Source organism: Sceloporus occidentalis, unplaced genomic scaffold (assembly GCF_023333645.1).
Source record: "Sceloporus occidentalis isolate IW3139 unplaced genomic scaffold, rSceOcc1.0.p SCAF_104, whole genome shotgun sequence".
NCBI lineage: Eukaryota > Metazoa > Chordata > Lepidosauria > Squamata > Phrynosomatidae > Sceloporus > Sceloporus occidentalis.
Genome location: NW_028317084.1, coordinates 2,945,479 through 2,962,659, shown reverse-complemented (window position 1 = coordinate 2,962,659; position 17,181 = coordinate 2,945,479). Strand labels below are relative to the sequence as shown.

Genomic DNA, 17,181 nt, shown 5'->3' with positions numbered 1-17,181 from the left:
ACAACCAGATTCAAAGCTTTAGTATGGTGCACAAAAAGAGACAGTGTGTGTAGTGGTTTGAGCAGTGGACGACTCTGGGGACCAGGATTTCAGCCATGGAAACCCACTGGGCAACCATGGGCATGTCACACTCTCTCAGTCTCAGAGGAAAGCAATGGCAAGCCCCCTCTGAACAAATCTTTCCAAGAAAACCCAGTGATAGGTTTGCCTTATGGTCACCATGAATCGGAAGGGACTCAAAGGCATACAACAACAACATGGCATACCAAGCTTACACTATCACACCACTTAGCAGGTAGTCATATCCCCAGGGGATTATTAATGGAGAGAGTCTTAATGGAAAAGGTGAGGCTTAAGCAAGTGGAATGGAAGAGCAGTCCTCAAAACCTGAAGAGTTCTCACACAAAAAAGGGAAAAGACCTGTTCCAGAGGGCAAGAAGATTTTTAACAGGCTTGTTAGAGGACAATTGATTTTATTAAACCATTATAACGGTAGTTTTTTGTGGGTTTTTCAGGCTATGTGGTCATGTTGCAGTAAAGTTTCTTCCTGATGTTTCGCCAGTATCTGTGGCTGGCATCTATTCTCTGAAGATGCCAGCCACTATGAATGCCGGCCATGAAAGCCTTCGACTTTACATTATAACTGTCTTAATACTAGGCGCCATTCAACATGTGACCTATTCTATTGCTGTTCTTTGTATTATATTCTTGGGATACTACAGCCTCCTGAGTAGTTAACCAATGGGCCCGAACAGACAGACCAAAATAAAGCTGCTTCGGGTCACTTTGGAAGTGTGCTGTTTAAATGACACATGCGTCCTAAGAGGCCAGAAGCCATGTCCTAAGGACTGAAACGCAGCTTTGGCGTAGTTTCTGGCCTCTTCAGATGCGTGTGTCATTTAAATAGCATTTATTTGGCCTGTCTGTTCAAGCCCTAATATAAACTCCCACATAATATTTCCCACCTTAACTGGACTATAGGATTGTCTCTTGGATTCGACTTTTGTTGGATGAGGCCAATAAATCTTAGAGCAGACAGATCAAGAACAGGGTTCAGGATGTCCTTTTGCCTTTGTTTACTCTTGTCAGTCTCTCCTGCCATTGCAGCCCTTTCTCTCTCTTGGCATTTTTCAATCCGCTTATTGTTTGAAGGTATCTTATTTATCTCAATTATTTAACAATATGTAAAATTACAAACACGTTCAATGGCAATATGTTTTTCTTGCATAAACCTCTCTGTCTGGCCACATGCATAATGAAAACCCTGTTGAGTCCATAATAAAATCCAGAAATCTTTCAAGTCTCAGAACTGAATGTTCAAATGTTGTTGCTTGCTTCCTTTTCTAACCAGACAGCAGGAGCTGCCAAGAGACTTTCTGGGCGTGCAGCCCCTTTCCATATTAATATAGGCGTGTATGTATTCATAGCACTTTACCAGAGTTAGCTGAGGATTAGATCAGATGCTGATTGTCTTCAACTTAATTAGGTATATATGTAATTTTCCCTTTAAATATATATGTCCTCTGCTCATGATAAAAATTAAAGCTTCTGTCTTAAACTTGAGGAAGGCTGTTAAAAAAAATCAAAACACAGTTCATTGAGTATTCAAATTTCACTGTAATAAAAACTTAAGGGAAACACTGCTTTGATTCACATGTCTGTATGTGAATTCCCTACATGGCCTGCATAGTAGCTAGACACAGCTTGTAAATGAACGAGACACACACTATTCTGACACATCACCAAACACAGTGTCTTACAAGAATGCATTCCACAACACAAGCACACGCTCTTAGTATTTAAGTACAAATATGTCTGGCTCAATATTGTGTAGTAATTTCCACATGTGGACCTATGTAAGGCTGACCCATATACCACCTCTCTCTGGACTTACCTTACAGCTTTTGAACACCACACAGACAGACAGACAGACATTCTGTGCTTCATGGAAATCTGGCAGGATTGGAGAAGCGTCTGGCTGTGTTCCTATAGCAAAAGGGTTCTCCCATCTTACTTGTGATCCAAGAGGCACAAAATGACCATGCTGGAGGAGGGCAGCTCCAGAGGCTGTACAATAGGTTGTAGGCTTTGAGTGTTATGAAGAAAGACAGGGAATATCAACCTCCACAGTGCCCCAAGAAGGACATACACAGCATACCCACAAACATTTTAGAGATGAAAACTGGGACACATGTGGCCAAGGAACATCAGAGTGTGAGCAAGGTGACAGAAGTTATTAGTGAGGAAGAACACACAAGCTAGGAGAAGTTGCAATGGCTTGCTTTTGTCCAAGCCTACTGGGAAGATCAAGATTCTGCCCCTCCCCATCTCTCCCTTCTGCTGGCTTATCTGAGTACAAACTGTTTTACCACTCTGAACTTAGCTTGCAGCAGTTGAAGTAAGCTGAGGGCAAAGGGGAAAAATTTGGAGGAGGAGAGATAAACTGGGACATGTTAAAGGCTTTGAAAAAATGGAACAGCAGAGATGAACAGGGAATATCCCTGCCAAATTGGAGGGCATAACACAGGATTCCTGTATATAATCACGTATAAGTCTAAAAATTTTAGTCAAAAATTTGACCCAAAAAACCTGAGTCGACTCATCCATGGGTCAATGTAAGTACTATATTTTAACTCTTATTAAAAAGGAGCCCTCCCCTGGTGAAAGGCAAGAGTATAATCTGTACTGGAAACACTGAAACCACTCTACTTTCTCATCCATCCAGCCTTTAGTGTGAGCAGAAACAGTTTTGCCTGCTGGAATATTGTACATTCTTTGGCATTGTTTTCCTTTGTTTCATTCTTTAGATCCTTTGTTACATGCACCTATGTTTTACCTTTGATTCATCCATGGGTCATATCAAAATCCATAATTTTTGCCCCAAACCTTCCCTCGGCTTATACGTGAGGTCGGCTTATAGTTGAATATATATGGTATATGTCATTTAGGGATAGTTAGGCTTTCAAGATAGTTTGCACTTTATTTTTAGTAAATGAAAAGTTACTTTTTGGACTACTATTCACAGACTCCCCCAAACAATACAAATCTCACAGCAAAATTTTCCAATCTGACATATGCCATCAGAAGAGACTGGATAAGAACACAGGCTAGACTCTTGTCTTTATCTAGGCCAGTAATGCAATTTGCAGTAATGGCCAGACATATGATTCAGGCAAGCTTAGAACCAGGGCCTGAGGGCAACCTCATTTCCAATATTTCCTAGCTGTTTGTCCACAGAATGATTTTAAGAGACAGGGAAGGAGTGTTATGTGTGCCTATACGAGCCACAAACCCAGATGCCAGTTCTGTCCACAATAAAGCTTGGTGATAAATAGTAAAGGATAGTAAAGATTGGTGACAATGAATTTGTAAGTATACATAACAGCTTTACTTCTTAGATCATTATAGACAATCGGGCTCTCCAGATATTTTGGACCAGAGCTCCCATCACCCTCATCCAGAATGGCTGGTGTGAAGGGATTATGGGAAGTATAGGCTAGATGTCCCAGCCCTGCAGCTCCCCTGACCTGCCCCAATTACTTTGTCCTCTGTTCCTGGGCCACTGTGGCTGTCTGCATGTATGACTTGCTGGGCCACCCAGTGTGTCCACCATAGGTCACTCACTTCTGAGGTCGAAACAAGCAGCCCAGTGACAAACACACGCTGAATCTGATAGCATGTATGGACCTGACAGCATGGCCTGCAGCATTGGTAGATGGTTCAGGTGGCCCAGTGGGAGACCCATGTAGACATCCAGCACCATGCAAGAATGGAGGGCTCTGGATCTTCCTGGAAGATCTGGATCAACAGATAAGATTTTTTAAAATTCATATTAAGATTGTTAATCCTCAGTTTTCAGGCACAATGTGCTGGACATCTTTTGGTGCACAATGTGCTGGACTGCCTGCACCAGAACTGGGGTTGGGATGTGCATTGTCCTAACAGGATGATGCCAAAACAGAAGGGGGGAACAGGTCTTTTGGCTTGTACAAAGACTTTTCAAAGTGTTAAACAGTGTAGTGGGGGGGGGGCCTCCACAGCTCATTTAAAATTCAAAAGCCCCCATTCCTCTCTTTTGTTAGAAAAGGGCAATCAAAGGGAGTATGGAGGGGACGAGGGCAGAAAATGAGTCTTTGGACTGCTTGCAGCCCCAGGCATGTACTCCTCTCTCCTCTGGAGAATAAGGGTTGCAGCTTACATCTTATATATACCCATGTACAAGCTGCTGAGAATCTTACTGAAATGATAAGTTGTGCATTTGCCTGTGGCAATTTCTGCCTTAGTGTTATGCCTGCATTTACTCAAGCAGTCCAGCCCAGCTGTAATTAAATGTTTTAGCTCACAAATGCAGTCTGCCTCACATCATTAAGTGGGGTTATACAATTCTCCAGTCAGAAATTGTGTACCTCAGAGAAACATATCCACAAAAATCCCTATATTACTGAAAATAATGCAAAATAGTACCTTCTGTAAAAGGAAAGTGCTTGCCAAATATGTGCACATTGATGCATACACCAATGCATATCTTAGAAAATGCATGCACAGTTTTATAATACATTTTAAAACATTATTTAGAAACAAGGAGAAATAAATTTAAGACTAGGGGAAAAAACCTTGCTGGGTGGAAACAAAATCTACAGATTGATCTATCTCTACTCAGGTACAGACACAAAAGCTGATGGCCATTTGCTGTGGGAAGAAAAAACAGCCTTGAAAACACAGTCTAATTTATTAAAATCAAAGGAGTTTATTCATGCTCAGCTAAAGCCATAATCTCTGTCGGTATTTTTGAACCTTAGAGGAATAAACTGAGCAGTCTGACTTGTATTATTCCTTGTCTGTTCTGCCTTTTTTTATGCTAAAAGAACTGTATTATTTTTACAAGGATGAAATAGACTTGACAGATGCTCAAGCCAAAGATGCTGCACAAGAGCAAGCAAAATCTCCATACAGGGAAGGACAAATATTCCAGGGTTCATAATGGCATGGCAGACAAAAAGCCAAGTGCAGTGTCGAGGATTTTTCCCACACTTCAGCTCAGCGCATCACCAAGAAGTCTCAATGAAACTTTGTCTATCTGGTCATATGCCAGAGGGATTGTAAATGACATGCCTAAGTGGGTCTCCTAATGCATTGCTTTTAAAACACTGATTTGTATCAGAGGCAGAGAGCCATTCTGCTTCATTTGCCTCTAAGCCCCAAGAAGTGTGTACGTGGTGTGTAAGAAATAAAGAAAAAAGGAGCACTTTTCCAAAGGATTGCTCAATGTAAACTTGATGAATGAAGTCCCATAACATTTTGCAAAGTTGTGTGTGTGTGTGTGTGTGTGGCATTACGGGAGACCCTCTCGAGCACTGTACATCAACACTGGTGATTTATTTGGGAGAGTTTCTAAAATGAGTAACACTGGGACTTAAGACTGGAAAGAAGTCATAATTGTTTCTCTCTTTTAAACCTTCACTTCTAATCCTGGAGGTGTGGGCACTGGTAATATCTCTCTGCTAGCAGAAAACATTCAGTACATATTTAGAGGTCCAATGTTCTTTCGTTTTACATCAACCCTTGCAGAGTTGACCTCCACAATAAAAAACATTTTTCAAGCAGAGGTTTGGTAAAATCTTTATCAGACTGAACCCTGAACAGGCTGCAAAGCAGTTCACGCTTGGCTGTATTTCTCACCATATTTTTGATGGATATGGACTCGTGTTAACCTCTGATTGTTCCTTCTTTGTAGGTTTCGCATTGGACAACCGGTGTTTTGGGTGCCACAACTTCTGACCTAGCTGGTTGTAGAGAACCAAACAGCAAGAGCTGTCATCCTGAGCTGTGATAACTTGAAACATGAGCAGAAATATCTTAAAAAGTACAAAATCAACACCCACTGGCTCAAAGTTAATCAATTTACTTTCAAGAGCCAACCCAGGGGATGTAACACATAATGGCATCACTGGGGGGGGGGGCAATCAGGTGACACACTAAGAGAGGATGATACCACTGCTCCTCAAACGTTACTTTTTCCTTTTGGAAGAAACAGGCTATGGCATTCATCTATGTCTCACTGAAATGCTGAAGAGATGGTATGAATGGGGTGAAGCTCAATGGGAGGAGAAAGGAGTGGCCCCAGGCTTTTAAAATAAAATTTCAAATTTCAAAAAATGAATTTTTAATTTTTAAAATTATTTCTTTAAAATTTATCTAAAAACATCACCAAATTTTCACTTTAAGCACGTGAAACTATGCATATGTAAATACATTTAGGCTGCATGTATGATATTGTAATTTAAAAGTGTAATTTTAATCATGCTAGTTGTTTACGTCACAACTTTTACCATTACATTCAGTTATTTATGGGAATTATGATTTATGAGTAATATTAGTACAAAAACATTACTATGGTTTCTATATGGTGTGGTATAGGAGGAGGTAAATAGGGCCTGGGTTACTGCACTGGGTGACCCCAACCCTAGGGATATCACTGCTAACACACACATAAACTCGGTTACCATAAACTAGGATGGCCTTTTTGATCATGAATGAATAGGTGGGAAGAACAAGGTCCTACTTGTACTACTTGTACAAGGAGTTACATGTCCTTTCTCTACAGGGGGATAAAGATTCACACAAAAGTTTTAAGAGAGTAAATTAATCATAGAGTCATAGAATCATAGTTGGAAGAGACCGCAAGGGCCATCCAGTCCAAACCCCTGCCATGCAGGAAATCTCAATCAAAGCATCCCCGACAGATGGCCATCCAGCCTCTGTTTGAAGACCTCTAAGGAAGGAGACTCCACTACACTCCGAGGGAGTTTGTTCCACTGTCAAACAGCCCTTACTGTCAGGAAGTTCCTCCTAATGTTGAGGTGGAATCTCTTTTCTGTAGCTTGCACCCATTGTTCTGTGTCCTGTTCTCTGCAGCAGTAGAAAACAAGTTAACTTTCTCCTCAGTATGACATCCCAATTGTGGAGTGTACCCCCAATGTACTTTGAGAGAATTTGTTGTGTCTATTTTTATTATTTTCATAACACCCTAAAGCCAGTATTACCAATACAGTTTTAAAAGCACACTTAATCTAAGCACTTCTGGCCACTTTTTAAGAGAAAGACTGGATCTAAGAGCAGCCCCAGACAAAAAAATATATCTTTTGCCTTCAGTATTCCAGTGGAGAAAATGCCAACAAGATGGATTGACATTAGACACATCTTTTGTGGACTAACTTTAGATCAATGTGTGTCACAGTGAAAATCCCACTCCTTAAAGTGGATCAGGGACTATAGCGCTTTTTGGGAGTGAGTATACCCTGAAATTATGTACAGGTGCTTCATTTCAGAAGTCAGGGATGGGTGTGTGAGAAAGATTTCAAAGTAGGAGGGTCAAGATTCCAGGGCATTTCGAGAGCACTTCATGCGATTACTTTTTGATGCCTCATAATACAGCAATGTTATCAACTCCGGTCAAACAGCCACCTTTTTATTAAGCAAAGGAATGTGTGCCTTTGGCATGCCTATCCAGTACATGGTTTAATTGTTTATTACGCTAGTCATTCAGAGTATAAAGGAAGCATCTTGCTTCCAGACAGAAAGCTGTTATTGCCAACAATTAAAAGGCACAGTGCAGTTATTTTATCTTTTCTTTCTTAACAGACTGTTCTTGGTAAGAAAAAAAGAGGAAAGAAACCTATTAAGAAAACACCAGAGGGCCACCCTCTTTTATTCTTACCCTTAACCTAATGGTTTTTCAACCTTTTTCATCTCACTGCACACTCACAAGATGCTAAAATTGTCAAAAGCATAAAATGGTAAAGAGACAAGCTCCACGGAATTGTATATGCCATGGCATCAGATGTCCCTGGGAGTGATCCAACACACATCACTGGTTATTCCTTTTCAAGGGCTATCTGGAATATGTATACGTATATAACAAAAACTGTAGAATCTATTATTTTCTGTACTTAGTGGCCCTGTGTTTTGGAAAGTGTTCTCAACTCCAGTGAATTCTGCTGAAGGGTACGTTTATAATGTAATCCTATGTGATTTTATGGGACATAGTTAATTTAGTGTTGCCCTGTCTTTTTAAAATGTACAATATATGTGTATTTGTGTTTGTTTCTAGCCCCTGAAGAAGGCCTTTTCTCATTGAAGTTGAAATACACTGGACTTTTTAAACAAATGCACAGAAGAGTCATATGAAAGAGATGACAACATGAAGGACACATGGAATGAAGAGTCATATGAAGAGGAACCCCAAATTCTAAAAACTAAGGTGCAAGCTGCAATAAAGGCAATGGCAAAAAACAAGATTCCAGGAACAGATGATATTCGAATAAAACTGTTGCAATCCACATTGACAGAGTCAGCTCTAGTGGTAACCAACATATGTCAACAAATATGGAAAACAAAACGACGGCCAACAGATTGGAAGCGATCAATATACATCCTGATCCACAAAAAAGGAGATACAAGAGACTTCAGCAACTATAGAACCATAGCATTAATCTCGCATGCATGCAAAATCATGCTCAAAATTCTGCAACATAGACTTCAACCACACATGGAGAGAAAAATCTCAGAAGTCCAAGTAACTTGGAAGAGGCACCAGGGATCACATTGCAAACATATGATGGCTAATGGAGCGTAGCAGGGAGTTCCAAAAGAAAATCAGCATGTGCTTTATAGACTATAGCAAAGCCTTTGACTGCATAGATCATGATAGCCTATGGAATCCCCTTAAAGACATGGGAGTGTCAATACATCTGATACTCCTAATGAGGAATCTGCGCTCAGGACAAGAGGCTACTGTCAGGACAGAACACGGAGAAACAGAATGGTTTCTAACTGGCAAAGGGGTCAGACAAGGCTGCATTCTATCACCCTACCTGTTCAACTTATATGCAGAACATATTATAAGAAAAGCTGGCTTGGACAAAGAAAGAGGAGGAGGGAAAATAGGAGGAAGGAATATCAACAATCTAAGATACACAGACGACATGATAATACTAGCAGAAAACTTCCCAGACCTGGAACAACTACTAAGAAAGATCAAAGAGGAAAGTGCAAAGGCAAGCCTACTCTTGAACATAAAGAAAACAAAAATAATGACCACAGAGAACTTACATACATTCAAACTAGACAATGAGGAAATAGAAACAGTAAAAGAGTTCTCATATCTGGGATCAAACTTTGATCGGAACGGGGACTGCAACAGGAAATCAGAAGAAGATTAAGAATGGAGAGAGCAGCTATAAAAGAACTAGAAAAGATCCTAAAATGTAAAGACGTACAACTTAGCACAAAAGTCAGAATCATACAAGCCATTGTATTCCCTATTACCATAAGTGCAAGGCGTTGTCTTGTCTCCTGCAGATAATATTCTTTTGTCTCAGTTGGCTTTACTCCATAGCTGCTTGTCCTTCCCACCTCCATTCACTGGTTTCTTCCTTACCATGTATCTCCCACTCAAACAGAGACAGTCCTCATCCATTATGGCACAGTGCCTTTTCTGTTCCTTTGCCAGCGAGAACTGCTGAGGGCAGGGTGACCGGATGTCTTAACCGCAAAAGAGGACAAGGCACCGCAAAACGTAGGACATTAAAGAAAATGTAAAACATGACCAAATAAAAGCTAAAAACACTCATATAAATATAAATTCAGGCTTCTTTGTTGTGCTCAAAATGGAGGACATTTTGAAATTCCTCCTGGACAGAAGGCTGAAATGTAGGACATGATCTGGGAAAGGAGGATCACCCTAGCTGAATTGGAGGAAAAAGTGATGCATCCACTGTTGTCTTAGGAGGTCCTCATCTTAGCACCCAAGCTCCTTCACTGCCACCCCCTTGGTTCAAACATGTGCCAAGCTTGGACAAGCGCCTCTTGCACATTCCCCATCCCATTGACTAGGGAGCAGATGAACCAGGGAACAAGTGAGAAGAAAAAGTGTAGCCTCTTTCCCTTCTCACTCTCATCCCTTTATCTGTTATTTAAAGAAGATATTCAAACTGCAATAACCCCACAACACTTTTTAAGAAGTCAAACCACCTAGCCTAGTGGTTTTCAACCTGCACAGCACTTCCTGTCATTTACTTGTGGCTCACTGATGCGGCACACCTATGGACCTTTCAGACCACATCAATTTCCCACAGCACAGCAGTTGAAAACCACTGCCCTAACATAATCACAGAGAGCAAAACATCAACCATATGTGTGGAGCATGCCAGTGAAATTCATCAGAAACATATCAGACAACAAGGGGTGAAATCTCAGAGATACAAAGAACAATCATGGGATTTCTTAGGAAAAGGCAGAACGTTAGCAAATGGGAAGTAAAACAGTGGTGTCAGAAGGGTAGAAAACATCAAAGAAAAGAAAAGAAGCTTCTTCTATGATTCATATATGTGTAATCTGTTGGAGGTTAGTGCTTTAATTTGCCCTTTACCATCTTTGACCGTAAGATTTGTGAACTGCTGGATTCTGAGAAAGGTTGCAGAAGGGCCTATTAAAGGACCAAATTGAAAGGAAGTGTAGGAAACAGAAGTGTGATTAGAACAGATGGAAGGATGGGAAAAAGTCAAAAATACAAAACAAAAATGAAATTAAAAATATATCCATGTCCATTTTTGTCATTTTGTCTGATCATGGAAGCTAAGAAGGGTCAGCCTTGGTTATTACTTGGATGGCAGACCACCAATGAATACCAGGTGCTGTAGGCTATATTTCAGAGGAAGGAACTGACAAAACCACCTCTGAGTATTCCTTTCCTAAGAAAACACTATGAAATTCACACAGCCACCCTAAATTGAGACGTGATGAAGGCGTGTGCATACACACACACACACACACACTAAGAGGCTGTTAAAATAAACCCTATCCTGACTCAGAATAAAATCCAAAAGGCAAAGCAGTGATAAATGGATGAATTAAGATGGGCCCATCATGGATCTGTTTTGAAAAAATGAGTAGAGCAAGTAGAAAGAATGATTTCTACAGCAGAGAATTACCTCAAAAAAAGAAGCATTACCATTGAACAGCTTCTCAGAATGGTATGCTGGAATCATACATTCATTGTGGGGGACTTTTCTTAATATGCTGCAATTCAGAAAGGAAGGTGGAATTCAAAACTGCATAATTGAAAATTGTAATAATCCCGAGAATTTAAAAAAGTAAACAAGAGTGGATGGGAGGGAAAAACACCCAGCGAAAAGAAGGCAAGGAACTGAGGAAGCGCCTGACTCCAACTGGGCAAATTCTTTGCCATCCCATCTTCCGAGTCCTAGAAATACAGTTGACCTTGGCTAATAAATTTCCCTAAAGCCTAGACATACTCTTGGCCTTAATCCCAAATTCACATAAGAAACCATTTCATAGGCAAGGGTCTTATTTATACTTACTTGACTCCTGTAATATTTTATCTGAGGTGGCACTTTTAGCAAAAACCCACTACTGAATGAACTGCCTCTTTGCTTTAAAAGGTTTTTTTAGTTAATCTAGTAAAATCCCATAAATATCAGGAGACTTTAGTTGCTTACATTCAGATGGGAAAAAGACTGAGGAGAAACCACATTAGCATTAAAATGATGGTAACATCCAGACGGAGACTGACAAAGCATTCATTTTTTAGATCTCCTGTCATTGTGCCAGCTGTCCCTGACTCTACCAAAAAGAGTGAGAGATTTGGGGGAAAGAAAATTGCTGGCGTTAAAGATTACAGGAAATAAAACATGTGTAGTTTTTCAGCTTCAGGAGACCTGAACCTAGTTTTTACCCTCGTGCTGCATTCTCTTGCAATGCCTCCCTTCTCATTTTTACATTTCTTTTTCATCCTATATATAACCTTCAGGAATGAGTAAGGTAGCATGATTGCCTTGAGAAACAAGTGACCATAGAGCCAAGAGACTATCCCATGTTCTTTGTGGCTAATAAGATTTTGAATCTTTGCCTACATCACCCAAAGCCAGCCCTGGATGGTTTGTGACAGGCAGCTGTTACCAGGTGATGGAGATCAAAATGGCCACTTAGCCCTGCATTTTGTTATAATTGTTATAATTAATGATAATTAATGATTATAATTAAACTACCTGTTTTAAACCTCTGAGGTTTAAGCACTTTTACTACACAGAAATATCAGGGAGCAAATGCAAGATTAACAGGCTAGTGCCATGGGGAGGCAAAGAAGAGGTGAGTGACAGACAATGGAATTTATATGTTGGTAGCACTGAGAGCCTAGGAACTACTACCATTCTAGGAATTGAGTATTCAGAAAACTGGCTATGGAACATACATGACTGGCAAGCAACAATGGCACTGAAGCCACTGAAAGGTACAGATGTTGCAGAAAACTACAAGAAGCCAAAAAACTACAAGAAACCTGGCTTGTTATGTATGAGCACTGTATTAATGTATGCTGCTTGACTGTAGCCATTTGCAATAAAAAAGGGGTTATTATTATGCTGTCTGAACACTGGAACAGTCACTGCTCTAGCTTGTTTTCTCTTCTGCACACACAGACACACACACAACAAAAGGCAGCTAAATACACTTTAAAACAAACTCTTTGTCTAACCTGAGCCCCTTTTATACTCCACAAATTCCACTTTAATTGCTATGGTTCCATTCTGTGGACTCCTGGGATTTGTAGTCTGGTATGACTCTGGAGACAGGTTTTGAATCCTGGATCGGCCATGTAAACCCACTTGGTGATCTTGGGCAAGTTGCACGCTCTCAGCCTCAGAGGATGGCAATGAGAAACCTCCTCTGAAGAAACGTGACCATGATGGGTTCACCTTAGGGTTGCCATAAGTCAGAAACAACATGAAGTCACACAACCACAATAAAGGCACTTGAAATCCCTAGCTGAGAATTCTAAATGCCACTCCCTAAACTGGAAGTCCCAAAGGATGTGGTCACGGCAAATATAGTGGAATCAGGGCATTATAATTCTGAGGTGTGAATGGCCCCTGATATGGGATGGGGGGGGGGGAGAGAAATAAGATAGAGTAGAAGCTGTATCCACTGTGCTTGGATGGCTTAATAAAGGAACCATACAACAAATCTGCAAGCAGAAGCAACTGAGATGTGTGCACTAGCACACCAGAGTTGCTTGGCTTGTTGTGTCATCCAGTGAATGTGCACTGTTTGGCCCGTTTCCACCAGGCCTGGGTAGAAGAGGCCCTTGCTTACTCCAGTTATATAGAAGGCAATGGCTTCTCTTACTGGATTTGCTGGGAGGGCATCAGAGTGGGTTCTGGTATAGAGTTTGTTGGTATAGGTAACATTTTCAATCAGAGAAAATATATTTTTGCTTTTATTCAAGATAAAATTTTATATTCCCCTACTATTTTCTTATAAAATGAACTATTAGCTCATTGTTTAATCTTGGTGCATATTTATTAATGTATGTTTTGATTTGCCTATTAATATTTGGATGGCTACCTAAATTTTATTTCCTCTTGGAACTGTTAGTGAGATCTCTTAAAAGGTTGCTATATTATACAAAAACATAACATACAAAAACATGTTGTAAAGTGGCATGGAAAAAAGAGAAGGTCCTCAGGAATTCACATGTCTGCTAATTGCAATAAGGAAACAGAACCTGATGAAATGAAGAATAAAGCAGGCGTTACTCATTTACTGAAGTCATATAAAGAGCCAGTTCAAATGACACTCATGCAACAGCTATTGCAAGTGAACCCACTCAAAAGACATCTTTCCACACATATGTATACATAACATTTCAAAAAGGCCCCAGCTTTCACACTTATTTTGCCAACAGAGACCTTTATGCTTTGACTGAATCTTCCTCAACCTGATGACTTCCAAATGTTTTGGACCACAGTTCCCATTGCAACTGATCATTAGCCATACTGGCTTGCACTAAATGAGGTTAGAGTCCAAGGCTGCTTCCATACTGCAGAATTAACACAGTTTGACACCATTTTAACAGTCATGGCTCCATCCTATAAAATCCTGGGGTTTGTAGTTTGTTATGGCAACAGAGCTCTGTGACAGAGAAGGCTAAATATCTCACAAAAATACAAATCGCAGCATTCCATAGCATTGTGCCATGGCTGATAAAGCAGTGTCAAACTGCATTAATTCTGTGGTGTAGAGCTACCAGAATGGAGAAATCTGTTTTAAATTTGCCTGGCCCTTAGATTTTTTAAAATACAGTTTGGCATTAGCTAGGGCAATAAAACCTTTAAATATATAAACATTTAAAATCAATAGAATAAGGGAATGCTATTATTCCCTCAATGAGAATTGGCTATCCTACCCTCTGGGGTAGTAGAGTAAGGCAGCGAACAGGGTTTTCCAGGGACAGCTGAAGGTTAGTTATAATTGCTCCTTCCTTTTCCCTTCTATCCTCCTGGTGGTTGTAGGTAAGCAATTATTTGGAGGTTGCTTCTGTGCTGTATTAATTTGAAGGCTTACTGTTCTGACGGCCTCCTACACAGGACATATAAGGTAGTGGAGGCTCCTTGTTTCCTCTTCCTGCAGCCTCAGGCCACTCACTGCTAATGGTATGGCACCCGATCTAGGATTCTGCTCCTTTCTCTTATGTCAACATGCCAAGTCTCAAATATAGGACTGAGTTGTTGTTTTTCTGAAAAGGAAGCTTTTCCACCAGCTAATATTAACAGCAACATTTTCCTGATGTAAAGAAGAAGAAACAGTCAATGGAGCCATTTTATATTTTTAAAACATTCCCCTCTGAGCCCTCAAGCTGAACAGTACAGCATTGTGCAAGCGCATGGAGCCAACTATAAACAGACTGTCTGCCTTCGCTGTTAAGCTGAGAAAAGTCAGCATAAATGTGGACAAGTAAATTTGTACATTACCCATTCAGAGTTTTCAAGGTATGCATTGAAAAGTGTTACCAGCAGAGCTTGGACAACATATTTAAGTCTAGGATCACTTCCTTGTCCATGCAGAACCTAGAATTTTGTACTAGAAAAAATCTGAATATGCAAGCAGTCTCTTTTTTTAAGTTATTCTGGTCACCAAAGGCTGAGAATATTTAGTTCCCTACCCATTACTTGGCATGGAAGGGCAAATTTGGTTCTTACATTCCTGGAACAAACTTTGTGTACTTTACAAATGCAGAATTAAAACACAGTGTGTGTCTGAATGGGAAACCACTGCTGGGTTAGAAACAAAGTAATCTCCTCACAGTAATAATAATAAAGAGCCAGATAGAAAGATAGCACTGGAGGTTAAGTAGCAAAGCAGAAAGAAGGGTCAAAAGTGTAATGGCAAATAAACGTCAGCTGGTTTGAAGGCAATTCATCCATAATTTGGCCTTTATATTCAGTAGATCCACAAGCAGGGTTCTCTTTTATGTTTTCTGGGAATGATATTCATCAGGATCTTTGACAATTTAATACTCAAGTACAATGTGGACACTTCAAATGAGCAATCTCAGTTCTTCTAACTATGGGGCTCGACAGATGGGCAGCTCCATGCTGCCCTTCTTTGCCCTGCATCGTTGCTGGAGCAACCAAATAGCGCAGCAATGATGTGCTCCCTCCCAGGAGCAAGAGGGGCGCGATTGATGCATGCACGCTCCCTGACTGCATCACTTCCTGCCAGTGTCTTTGGGGCACTGTGTGTCGCTCGCACCATCACTGTGCCATGATGGCAGTATCCTTGGGAACTAGGGCTGCTGGGCATGTAAATGCCCAGCCTCATCTAGCCCTAACTTGCGTTGAGGAAGCCGCAAAGTGCCCGTCTATACCGGGGCCTATGTTACTTTATATACTTGTGTATAAATCGACTTCATGTGTAAGTCAAGGGCAAATGTTGGGGCCAAAATTATGGATTTTGCTATGATGCTTAGATAAGTGAAGGATAAAACCTAGGGTTATGTAACAAAGGATACAAAGGATGAAGCAAAGGAAATGGATGTCAAAGAACTTACAACATTCCAGCAGGCATAACTGTTTGCCTTCAACCTAAAGGCTGGCTGGATGAGGAGGGATCTACAGTAAATGGTGGCTGTGTGATGCATGGTGGCAGTGACCAGGCACAGCCAAAGCTAAGAAAACATGCACGTGTCAAAAAGGATGTAAAGACAAGAGTAAAGCTACAGTATTAACTCTTATTTTTAAAAAAGGAACTGTGCCCTTCTCTGAGTAGAGTGGTGAAAGACGAGAGCTTAGTCCATCCCGGGAAAACCAGTGCTCCTTTGAGGGCCATTTTCCCACTCAGGCATTCAAAAAGGCCAGATGTAGCACTGCAGTGTAGAGAGTAGAAGGGGTTGGTGCTTCTTTTAAGTTCTCCCAAGACGGACTAAGTGCTTGCCTTTGACACTCTATTCGGAGAATGGGATGATTCCCATTTTGATAAGAGTTAACGTACAGTACTTACATTGACCCATGGATAAGTCAACTCTGTTTTATTGGGTTGGTTTTTTACTAAAATTTCTGTACTATACTATAAATTACTATTCATGAGTATATAAAGTACATAATGATGTTAATATGAAATTAAAAAGTGCTTTCAGCCACAGTTTTATCTTCTGCTGTTCACAACACCAGAACAAAATGCTTGAAACCTATAATGACGTAATGATTCTAACGCACCCATCCACCATGCATATTGTATTAACACTATTCTAGTGCACCATAGCACCAGGCAACATTGTTATGTTTTTTTCCCATTACTATGCTGACCATATGTATGGACAGTAACATTTTTTTTCATATTTCCACACCATCCCATCGTTTTAATATAAATGTCAATTTTGTCTTGTTTTCAAGAAAAACGCCTTGTTATTTTGTGAAAATGGTTTGACGATACCTGTTTGAAATTGTGGTTGTCAAAAAAAATTGTGTCGTGGAGTGTGAGAAGTTTTATGATAAGGTGTTGAAAGACTGAAATTTGCTGTGTGAGATTACTTTGAGTAATATTCAATCATGATGAAATGCAGTCCCCCTCTATGTCTACCTAAATTTTTGTATGAGTTCCGTCATGGAAGAATTATTGCTAGCTCAACATGTTCACGTAATAAGACTTTTTGTTATTGTCTTACTTTTTCATAAATACGGAATATTACATAACCCTGTCCTATTTTTGCCATTCCAATGTCCCGTTTTTGTTTCAACGAAATATGGTCAGCCTACCCATTACCCACAATGACGACATATGTACATATCTATGAATATTTCTACCACAGTCTTGCTACATTTCCTG

The 17,181-nt window shown here is 40.3% G+C and overlaps 1 protein-coding gene across 4 annotated transcripts in view; it reads right to left on the bottom strand.

The window, feature by feature from the left end:
• The window catches only part of DDAH1 (dimethylarginine dimethylaminohydrolase 1), a 164,715-nt gene that overhangs the window by 131,929 nt on the left and 15,605 nt on the right, over positions 1–17,181 (bottom strand). Inside the window, exon 3 of one of the 4 annotated variants that reach the window (XM_089497573.1) lies at positions 14,422–14,640. The exons of the other annotated variants lie outside the window; for them this stretch is intronic. The gene's annotated coding sequence lies outside the window, so the exon portion shown is untranslated. The remainder of the gene's footprint in view (positions 1–14,421; positions 14,641–17,181) is intronic. 4 annotated transcript variants of the gene reach the window in all.